The following is a 12674-nucleotide window of genomic DNA, read 5'->3' on the forward strand; positions in this document are numbered from 1 at the left end:
GTTAATTACTGAAATGACAAGTAAGAAAAAAAGGTGATTTTTTAAAAAAAACTTTTTGATGCAGGAAATACAGAGATTTTTTTTTCAGAAAATATTTGTTAGAGATTCAATTTGAGACAATACATGAGGTTAACATGCATTATGCTAAATTGCCTATTGCAAGTCTTTCTTGAGGTCGGAAATGTTATCTAAATTATTAATTAGACATTAATTGACTTATCCAAACCATAATCATCTCTTGATGTAATTGTTAGCCTGCGATATTTAGTGGATTTGAATTCATTTTGTGATTGATAATGTAAAGTAGCTTAGTCTCGAATTCAATATCATGCGAAGTCTTCGACATTGAAAACACAAATTATTTGTCAATTTAAATCAACATTAATGATGTTATCTTGCTGAGGAAAGATGGGTTTCTGATATCCAATATTTAAGACAAAATAAACATTTTACCATTGGTACACGAATCGTGTACCAGAATGCGTTTCAGTTCCATTTGTAACAAGGGACTCGAAGAACGAAGTTAGACATATTCTACTAGTCATGTTAAACGGTGACGTCATATTCTTATCTGGAAAGCATGCGCAATAAATAATATCGGTGTAGACTGGAATAACCAGACGCTCGAGATTGCCATTCGCTGAAGATTACTGATTTGAAATTACAGTAAAAACGGAAACGATTGAATGTAAATCAGTTTATATACATTCATATTACATTATTCATTGCGATCCATTTGTGTCAATTTCTAGGTTCTATATATTAGCGATTTAGCTCCTTTATTGTAAAAACCAAAAGGGATAACCGAGACTTGGTTTATTATCGCAATAAAATTAGTAATGAGGGAGAGAGAGAAATGGGGCTTAATGTCCACTCGACACAAACCAGGTCATTTCGGGACTAATAGATGGTTCAAATTTATTTCAATAATTCGCTTGTGCGTAGGGGTCTTTAGCAGTGGGAGGAAACCTCAGGACCTGGAGAAAACCCACGAGGTTGGACAGGCGACCCTACTCCTTGTCACATACAACCGGGGAATCAAAACCATGCCAGTTGACTCAACAACAGACATTATGATACAACATGCACACGCTAACCACCCCCACCCACCCCCCAAAGTTAGTAATGACATTCGAGGCTAGCCTAAAATTGAATCGCTAATATCTTGGTTCAGGGTGAAGCAATTTGACTGAAATGTACAGCATATTCTGTATTCATTATCTATTTTTTAACTATATAATAGCCAGAATTGTCGGCTTTTCATCTAATCTAACCTATTGCCCTTTTAATAAAGTTATATTACCTTTAAGTTTAACAGTAATGAATCCATCTATCAAGTCACTTCAAGTTTCTTGAGTTTTTAGCTTATATACATCTGTTTCATCCTTTACATCACTATTAGACGACCAATACAGAACCTGAATAAAGTAAATTGTTGATGTAAGTTGAATATGTTCATAAATAATCAGGGAATTTTGATATTGTAATTGTTGTATTTATAACTATTTGCAGTAAAAGAGAGAGAGAGAGAGAAATGGGGTTTAACGTCCACTCGACACAATCTAGGTCATTTCGGGACTAACATATGGTTTAATTTTATTTACATAATTCGCTTGCACGTAGGGGTCTTTAGCAGTGGGAGGAAACCGGAGGACCCGGAGAAAACCCACGAGGTTGGACAGACGACCCTACTCCTTGTCACGTACAACCGGGGATTCGAAACCACGCCAGTCGACTCAATGACAGACTTTATGATAAAGCACGTGCACGTTAACCATTCAGTCATCCAACCCTCCTATTGGCAGTAAAAACTCATTTTGATGTTTCTAATGGTACTCCATACAAAAACTTTTACAATAGTGGCTCAGTGTCTCGTAGTTTGGATGGTCAATTTCTATTCATGCAAAACTTCCCTCTTAGTACATGCAGAGTCATCCTCACTATCTCAAGTGGTCTCATTCCGTTTACCTACGATTCAGTGGTTCATCCATGGGGGAAACACTTTTTTAAAGTATATTTACTCAGATGGACAAGATTTGAAAATTTAGCAATAAAATGGATAATCAAGATTTAGTCAAAAGTCTTCCTCCCCTCATGACCTTAAACATTGTGATTATCAAGTAGCCAACTTTTGCTATGATAATACATGTAAACGAGCTATGCTACATCTTGCCAACACTTCATAGTTGAAACATATACATGTATTACTTTGCTCAGAATCAAGTAATTTGCTATAGCCAATGAATTAGACAGTGTGATGTGATATCATAACTAGAAGGTACTTGAACTGAGAGAGAGAGAGAGAGAGAGAGAGAGAGAGAGAGAGAGTCTAACATCCACTGGACACAAACTAGGTCATTTCGGGACTAACATATGGTTTAATTTTATTTCAATAATTTGCTTGCGTGTAGGAGTCTTTAGCAGTGGGAGGAAACCAGAGGACCCGAAGAAAACCCACGAGGTTAGACAGGCGACCCTAATCCTTGTCACGTACAACTGGGGATTCGAAACCATGCCAGTTGACTCAATGACAGACCTTATGATACTTGAACTGATAAAGGTCAATCATCTTACTCAAGAGTTATAAAAAGGCTTTTAGAATACCTCAGTGAAACTGATTGTTATATGGGTACACCAAGAACGATAGCAAGGAAAAGGCAAAAACGGCGCTTGTCACTGGAGCTCGTCACTGGAAGTAAATTATTTTCTCATAGAATGACCCATTTCTTGTCATATTGACCCATATTTCAATCACCAACCTATGGAACTAGTGACAGAATGCAGGAAAACAAACCATATGGAAGAAAAGGAAAGATAACTCCACTCGATGTGGGTGCAGACCACAACTGCTTTCTTGTTATTTCTATATTGCTATTAATAGGTTTCTTTTTTATTTTGAAATAAAAAATAAAAATAATTTAATCCCTGTACCTGGCTTTAAGTCCATGACGGTTATATTCCTCATAAACTACTGCCTTCGTTTGTAAGATAGAAAATGAAATACTTGAAATTCATAATGTCTAAACATCGTTTACATTCTTTATAAAAATTATAGTATTTAAAAATTTATTGATAGCTAAAATCACAAGTCAAAAGGCACGGCAATCAACGTATTAACAGGTCTTGTTTGTTATTCTCGCCCGTCTTCATTAGCCCAGGTTAGGAGCAGAACAATAGGACGTTAAACTCCATTTCATTTCATTTGTTATTCACGCCCATATCAAGTTTTTGCGCCAAAATTAACCATTTAAACATTTTACTATTTCCGTAGTATGAAATGTGTATATCAGACCCGTCAACCCCTCAGAGCTGAAATGCAGTAGGGTAGTGTAAAAAATGCAGTAGAAACCATGATTTGGAAGTAGATTTCAAAAAACGCGTAAATTCGCACTTCCAAGGGAAATTAATTTAGAAATGATACACTGAACTGCAGACCCAACAATACAAAAATTGCATTAAATGGGTAATAGATAAAATATACACAAGCAATGGTAACCATATCTAAAATTATTGATGTAATTAAACCAAAATTGAATATGTAGCCTTCAAAAAGAAATAATCAGTAAGTCACAATCGTCGAGACGTAATCCCATCTTGAAATTAAAGTTCCAGGTTGTGTTGTGTTGCATTCAGAGTATTGTATTAGATGCTGTACGTACGTACGCGCGCAAACGAAAATGTCAGCCATTGCTGCCGTAAATTGGTCGCTATTTGTTTAGTTTATCACTACGCACTTTAAGAGTATTAGGAACACGTGCCAATAATTATATCCGCTTTATTAACTCTAAAATAGGTTGAAAAGAATTTGAGAACAAATCTCTTAGCTAAATTAAACCTTACAATATCCCAAATGGTTGTTGATAAACGAAAGTCGCGATCTTTTTTGTTTACATGAAAAGGGTTGCTTCCCTTAGTTCCGTAGTTTTGGCGTGAAAATTAAAAAACTCTTTGTATGAAAATGCGGTAGAAATCTATTACCGCGCAGTAGAGCGGTACATGAGGACTTTTCACGGCACTTTACCGCGTGATGCGTTAGAGTTGACATGTCTGGTGTATATGAAGACCTGTGGTGCCTTATATGGTAATCAAAGCATAGTATTTTCATGCAAAACCGCAGGATAATGTTGCTATCACCGAGAATTTCAAAATGAAGACTTAGCAAATATTGTGCTATATGGATTAGCAGAAAATACGTTATCTGGTGTTTATTAATAGCTAATAATTGGGAGCGCTTTCGGGTGGGTAGCCTATAGTGTTGGACTGTTGGTGTGGGGTTCTTAAATGGGAGAGGGGTTGAAATGCTAGAAAATATTCAGTTTTAATCAGATTCAAAATTTCAAAAAAGCTTTTGCATTGCTAGTTCTGGGCTGTGAATCGAGCGTACCATATACATAACCATCTTCAAGTTATTTGTTCTATATAGTTAATTTTTTGGGTTGTGTTTCTTCATATTTAATTGAATAATAAAAAAAGCATCTTAATCATTTATAATGAAGTTAAATACCTGTACGATATATTAAAATACTTCAATGATCTCTTGACTGAGATGACTGCTCGATCAGATGGCCGCCATTTTCTAGCATTGAGTGAGTTTAAAAAAATGTCTTGGATCTTCTCCGACCCGAGTAACTCATATCTGGACTTTCGGATTCGGCATTTTTACAATCAATTTCACAGAGTATTACGAAAATCTTGTAATATCGCTGTAAAAAAATAACTGCCTTAAACACATGACGCGATATCGCACGCGTCAATCATTGGCTCAATGGCGCGTGCATTGTTTATATAAGACGTTACTGATTCGAGCAGAATGGCGCCTTTTACTCATTTTAATACCCATTTACACTAAAACAGGAAATATTTTTACCTACAATTACTTCAAACGTCTTTATTTTTCTAATACATAAAAAACATGTTTTAGAATTTAATTTGTCGGAGGACAAAAGTTAATATTTGTGGCTCATTAAGTCGCATCGATGTCATCCTTATCATTGATTGTCGCAAATTCCTGAAGCAATGACCCGAGAAATCCCTCTCTGGCCATTGCTGGATTAGCTTCTGATTCTTGCGTTTTTGAGGGAGTGTGTCTATTTTTCCCGTTCAATCAAATCTACCACAAGTACAGCAATATGACAGCCCTTCCTTTAATCTGGGTCTTCCCTAAAACTTTGGACAGTGATTTAAGGCACTAAAAACGTTGAAAGTGTTGTTCGTCTCAAAACTGTATTGTTTACATTATATCCGTTCGGATAGCCTCGTTTGTCACACAATTAGTTTTTCTGCAATATTCTGCTATGCACTGGTTAATTGGGCGTAATAAAATCGTGAGTCGTGACGTAACGTTATGTAAACATATTTGGTCCAATGTGGTGCTATGTTACGCAGTTAGCTATTGGTTGTTAATCGGACTATTGACCAGTCATAATTTGGAACAAGAACTTGCTTTCTTTACAGCAGTGAGTAGTGGGATTAGCTCTATAATCACACGAAACACTGCGAGGAGTATGTGATTGTCGCGGCCTAGCGAGTATTCATTGCGGTTCGTGTGGTATTGTATATGATGCAGATGCAAAAGAGAAATATTAGCAGTATTCAAATTGTAATATCATATATAAAGTTTTGATATTATTTATAATAATATTGTATTCAAATTGATATTATTTATAATAATATTGTATTCAAATTGATATTATTTACAACAATACTACACGTATTGTATTAGATGGCTAAAAGATTAGGTGTGTTTCAATCCATCTAAATTTTTGTTCTCATCATTGTACCATGTGGTGTGAAGATATATGTGAGCAAGTTCATGGACTCCCCATGGGAAGCCCCCTCTCCCCACTAATCACTGAAGTATATATGACCCAACTAGAGGAAGAAGCACAACGTACATCACCAATAACCCCTCGAAGTTGGCATAGAAAGGTTGACGACACATTCGTGATCCTCTGAGAAGAGGACAGTCCACAACAACTACTGGACCACCTCAATAACCAAGCAGAGAGAATTACGTTCACTATGGAAAGTGAATCTAACAACCAATTAGCCTTCCTCGATGTTCTGGTGAAAAGAGTAGATAAGAATATTACCACCACAGTCTACAGGAAGCCCACCCATACCGACCAGTACATAAATTATTCATTCAACCATCCCAGTCAAGTCAAGAATGGCATCATTTTAACCTTGACACGTCGCGCCCTTAAAATACAACACTTGAAAGATGTTTTCATCCATCTCAACCAATACCCACCTCAACTGACAGTAAATACAATCTCCGCTACCATCACCAAACCCGAGACAGCAGTGAGAATATCCATCCCGTTCATAGGCAAGACATTATATGAAATAAGAAGATTACTAAGCAGAGCAGGGATAGACGCCAGTTTCACCACGGGGGCGGCACAATTAAACAACCATTAAAGGCCAACGGGAAGAACCCACCATCACATCCTTCACTACCAACAGAGAGAGAGAGAGAGAGAAATTGGGTTTAACGTCCACTCGACACAAACAAGGTCATTTCGGGACTAACATATGGTTTAACCCTATTTACATAATTCGCTTGCGCGTAGTGGTCTTTAGCAGTGGGAGGAAACCGGAGGACCCGGAGAAAACCCACGAGGTTGGACAGGCGACCCTACTCCTTGCCACGTACAACCGGGGATTCGAAACCACGCCAGTCGACTCAATGACAGACTTTATGATACAACGCGCGCACGCTAACCATTCAGCCATCCAACCCCCCTTCACTACCAACAGGATGCATATATAAACTGATCTGTTCCTGTGAAAACCAGTATATAGGGGAAACTAAAAGACCGTTTAGCATCAGAGTTAAGGAACACCAATCGTTATCTCACGACAACCAATCCGCAGTCGCCGAACACTTGAGAAACAACAAGAGACACAGAATTCAATGGTCATAAGTAGAAGTACTGAACTCGAACCAACATGTAAAGAAGACAAGGAAAATCATGGAAAGCATTCAGATCAGACGACACAAGCCGGCCCTTAACCGAGATGTAGGAGTCTACCTTCCCCACGCATACGATAGAATCATTTCCAGTACTACATCATGTTATCAGGATTGTTGTTGTTGTTAGATTCTCACTAATTTTATTCAATATAATAATCATGTATATCGGATGAGCCCTTATTTATTATATAAGAATCATGTAAATTGGATTAGCCCTTATTATTAATCATTATTTTATTATTTATGTATATATAATATCTAGTGCTTCGTATACTGTCTAACTATCCGTCATTATATATTGCAAATATAAATGTTATCCAAACAATAGTTATGGTTTGTTGTTGCACACCTCATTGATTGTTTAACACCATTTTGTATGATTGAATAATACTGATCACTAATTAACGCTTACTCCTAGATATGTAATCAATTATGGCTTTGGTTTACTGTAACTACGAAGGGCTTTGTCATCATCGCTTTGATCAGTGCTTGTTATAATATAATGTCTATATTTATGGCTTTTGTTTACTGTATATGTTACAGTCAATGTGTAAATTCAGTCAATCTGTAGATTGACTGGAATTTTTAGTCATTCTGTAGATTGACTGATTCACTCAGTCATTCTGTAGATTGACTAAAAAAATCAGTCAATGTACAGATTGACTGGAAATTTAGGCGGATTTCTAGACAGATTGACTAAAATGAATTATTCTCACTAATGGAATTACATAAGGCTATCAGATTATTTAAAGTCTATCAGATTATTTAAAGTCTATCATATGATCTGTTTTGATAATAGATTGGAAGCCAAAATTTTAACTCTTTCTTAATCCTTAATTTCTTAAGATATCAGGTATGGTTAATTAGTTGATTGTTTGAATAACAAATTGGAAGCCACAGTTAGAGTCCTCCTTAATCCCATAACTCCAAAGAGAGTTAATTAGCTCATGTGGTATGTTTTAACAACAGATAGGAAGCCAGTTCAAGTAACAATTCATATATGTATAAAAGAAAGTGAACAATAACAGACTGTATCATTGCTCTTTCAACTTTTGCAATGGAGAAGTCAATGGAAACGTGCTGCAGAAGTTGCCTTTCAGTTGATGGACATTTTCCTATTACTCGGACACCTCAGATTTTGCAAAGCGATAATGGATCTGAGTTCACGGCATCCGTTATCACAGAGCTGAAACTTCTATGGCCTGATCTTCTCATGGTGCACGGTAAGCCAAGACATTCCCAGAGTCAAGGTTCAGTAGAACGTTTGAACTGTGACGTGAAGGACATGCTCACTGCATGGCTAGGGGACAACGACTCAACAGACTGGCCTATGGGACTTCGCTTTGTGCAATTCCAAAAGAACAGCAGCTACCACTCTGGAATATAGCAATCACCATACAAAGCCCTGTTTGGAAGTGAAGCCAAAGTTGGATTGCGCTCGAACACCCTTCCAACAGAAATACTTTGAAAGAAGACCTTCTTGCAGCATACTCAGCCCCATCATCAGAGAGAGAAGCTACTAGCCATGTAGAACATCAAGATGTGAGTGAAGCTACTGGTACCATGCAACCTGATACAGCAGACCCTGAAGATTCAAAGCTAAGAGTGAATCAACAGAACATCGAGGTTCAGAGGAAAAGAGCAGTGGATGGTCAGCTTTCACAAGCTGAACGCATGGTCAAACGTAGTCGATTAGAGCATGTCGCTGGCAATCCGGTTGACAATGTGACCATCCCTATTCCATTAGTTGATCGTGGTAAGGGTGACCCTCGCAACATAATGGGTGTCATTGTAGACAGGAACGAGAATGACCTGTATCGTGTTGCTGTCAAGGCTGGGATTCTTAAGGGACACTATAGCAGAACTCAGTTCGACCTGTGCACCAATAAGCTGTTTAACATTGAGGACATGTCCAGGAATGTTGAAGTTGGTCTACGCCAGGCAGTACAGAGTGAATCTCGATGCGGTGGCCAGGGATATGCTAAATGCAACTGTGCAGCGAGTGGCAAGCAATGTCAGACCAACAGATGTAAATGTTTCAAGTCAGGCGTTAAATGCAACAGCAGGTGTCACTCCAGCACCACATGTCCAAACAAGAACGGGAGTCCTCCATGATATGTCAAGCATCCCATTCACAACTGTAACTGAAATCATACCTGATATGTGAATAAAACTATGAACATCTACATAACTGTTTGTTTTGTTTTAATGTTTTTGACCCATTAGTGAGAATAATTCATTTTAGTCAATCTGTCTAGAAATCCGCCTAAATTTCCAGTCAATCTACAGATTGACTGATTTTACACATTGACTGTAACATATATAAATACTTGATGTTTTACACATATGTCCATAATATCATATTCATTGTATTGGACGTTAAATCTGTAATAAAACAACAACAACATACATATATGTTATCATTTGCTTGATATACACGAGTGTATCATTGTCGGAACGTTGCATGTTAATAAAGCAGTAATTGTTATTCCATAAATAGTGTTAGTGTGTTACTGTTTAATTACTTAATGCCACTTAAAGAAGTTCGTCCTATATTTTAAGTGTATATGTTTTGTAGTTTAGGAGTGACTTACTAACCCATACTTCTCACCTTAAAGGAGCTAAATCGCTAATAATTGGGACCTAGAAATTGACCAAAATGGGTCGCACCGCATAAAATAATGTAATCTGATTGTATATAAACTGATTTACATTCAATTGTTTCCGTTTTGACTCTTAATTTCAAATCAGATATGTCCAGCGAAATACGGCCTGTGTCTCAACCCTATAGCAATTTCTAGCGTCTGGTTATTTCAGTCTATTGAGCAGGTTCTCCAGTTGAATATGTCTAGCCTCATTCTTTCTGGCCACTTGTTGCAAATGACGCTAAAACACACTATGGTACACGATTCGTGTACCAATGATAAAATGTTTATTTTGTCTTAAATATTGGATATCAGAAGCCTGTCTTTTCCTGGTAAGATCACAACATCATTGTTGATTTGAATTGACAAATAATTCTTATTTTCAACGTGTATGACTTTGGATGATATTGAGTTAGAGACTTAAGTACTTTAAAATGCGATTGCATTTCAAATGAGTTTGAATTTATTCTAATATTACACGTATATATGTCTTTGTCGCTTAGGAGGGACTTATGGAAGATTAGTTTTTTCGCAAACTAAATAAGTTGCCTTATTAAATAAAGTTTGTATTATTATTTTTATTATTATATTAATATGTGCTTTTAGAACCATTTTTGTCTATTGTTCAAAAAATAGAGCCATACGCCCTTAAGTTATCAATACGAGGGTTAAATAGAATCAGTAATGTATTTGATGCAGAGAAATTGTACGTGATAATCATCACAGCAGTTTTTCAACACCAACTTTCAGTCATTTCCTAGTTGTATTAAAATTGCAGTCGCCCAGCAAATCGTCACTACTGATCAGTAGTAATTGTAATGTTATAGTTTTGATTTTATTTATAATTTGATTTTGTATTCAAATTGAAACATTGTTTACAATAATAATACAATTGTGTCAAATGCCTAAGAGATAAATCATGTCTGTTTAAATCCAACTAATTTCATTCTCATAAACTCCGATTACAAAACTACATAAATAATTAAAAACAATTGCCATACTTGTTTTCAATTTGTAGAACTAACATGGCGATTGCCCACGGCGTACAAAACAGCATTTGATGATAAATATTCCTGATTATTAATGATTTTGTATATTGACGCCGCGGCCTTATCTAATCGATCATACACACATGCCTCTTATTTGCTATTACAAAACATATAAAACATTTCATTTTAAAACTTAGTACCAGATTGAAAATTAGACTAAGGGAAGGCTGTTGGAGGAATAACAGGTTTAGTAAATTGACAGAGCTAGATATATATAAACTGTAGATGTAAGTATATATTTCAAGCATTTTTATACGCCCACGTTTACATGTGGATGTAATACGTCGTTGCCAGTGTCCTCCCGTGTGTCAGTCCGTCCCTCCGTTCACATTTTTTTTATGGACCTGGTGGCCTATGCAAATTACGAAAACCTGGACTTCTCTGTTCCGATTCTTCGTCTCTTTTGCCCTGTGTAAAAAAAAAACCGAAAATTACAACCACGTAGATCCGCGAAGTCAGAGAGGTCTGAGTCTTTAATTATACGGCAATATGGTTAATTTCTGGCCAGTCTTCAAGTGCACTAAGATCTGTCTAGGAAGATAAAACTGAAGATTTATAACAATTTTTTGGGTGACAACTACAAGAATATTCTCTCTACATTTTCAAGCAAGTATAGTAACAATTGTAGTTATTTATTACAAAATTAACGTCCAGTACATTGTAATGATATTATCGATAGGTTGATTATTTAAGTTACGTAAAAGATCCCTTGACAGTTGGAATTCGATACAAGAGTAGGCCGGTAGTGCCGCTGTCCGGGCAAAATTTCCCTCATAGCACACTGTATGGCGTATGCCCGTCTTCATTGGCCCAGTTCGGAGCAAAACAGTAGGACGTTAAACCCCATTTCATTTCATTTCTATTTACATATGGGGGCGTAATATTAAAAAAAAAATAAAAACGGGTAAAAACAAACAAAAGAACGTTCTTGTATGTCAAAAAGTCACTTTAAAACAAGTGTTAAAAGTCGCTGTCGTCAGGAGATAGGGCGGGTCTTCTTCTCCCTTTGTCATAATAAAAACAAATTAAAACAGTGGATCTAGTTGATTGACGATTGGTGTCATCAGTGCGAATAGCAAAAAAGCCCTTGGGGAAACAGAATCCTCTTGTTTTAGGCGGTAAAAACCACATAGCTGGACCCATCGACTATTTCCAAATACAGTAGTTACAAAATTTAAATTTTTTAAACAGTTCACCACTTCAACGTTTAAAATCATACCTATTCTGCAGTCTATTAAAGTTTTCTTTGTTGTGGATGACTCTTCTTCCCAGATACACGTTACCCGAAAAGGGAAAGAAGACCCAGCAGCAACACAGAACAGATCAGTTTTAACATTTATAAAAAATAATACATGGCATCAAACTATATAGATTTATATGCACTGTCAATAAATGGTTGTATAGGGTTCCTATACTGTCTTACAACAATAGTTCCTTCCTGGGTAATTGTATTGTACATGTAGTTCCCTACCCTACCACAATGTTAATTAATTCTGATATTATTAGAGCATCCAAGTGTCTTAGTTGCCAACCATTTAATATTTCATGACTAGTCATGGTACTCTAACTTGACAGTTAATTCCCGATTTTTTTACGTATTTCAAGATCACTTCCTAAATCTTATGACCCATTCCGAGAGAACGGGGAGGGAGTACATTTTGGAGAGTATATTGCAATTTGGCATCTTCCAATAAATTTCTTACAGGGAATATTTTGTCTTCAAATTTATTGCACACACTGATAAAATGGGGCCGCATTCACACTAGTTTATAGTTATGGTCGGTTATTAAATCTTTAGTTATCAGTCTAGAAATTAACCCACACATTTTGCGCGGTGGGTGATTGACCCCCGTCTTTACAATTTGAATCTTAAAGTATTTCCTCCTTCCAAATCATTTTTCCATTCTGATTTAAGTTTAGTTTTAACAATGCTACTAAATTCCTGGACGCTATATTGTAAGTTTTCGGTCTCGCAGTGGTCGAGTCCGCTGCGTACAAGAT

Source organism: Patella vulgata, chromosome 6, assembly GCF_932274485.2.
Source record: "Patella vulgata chromosome 6, xgPatVulg1.2, whole genome shotgun sequence".
Classification (NCBI taxonomy): Eukaryota; Metazoa; Mollusca; class Gastropoda; family Patellidae; genus Patella; species Patella vulgata.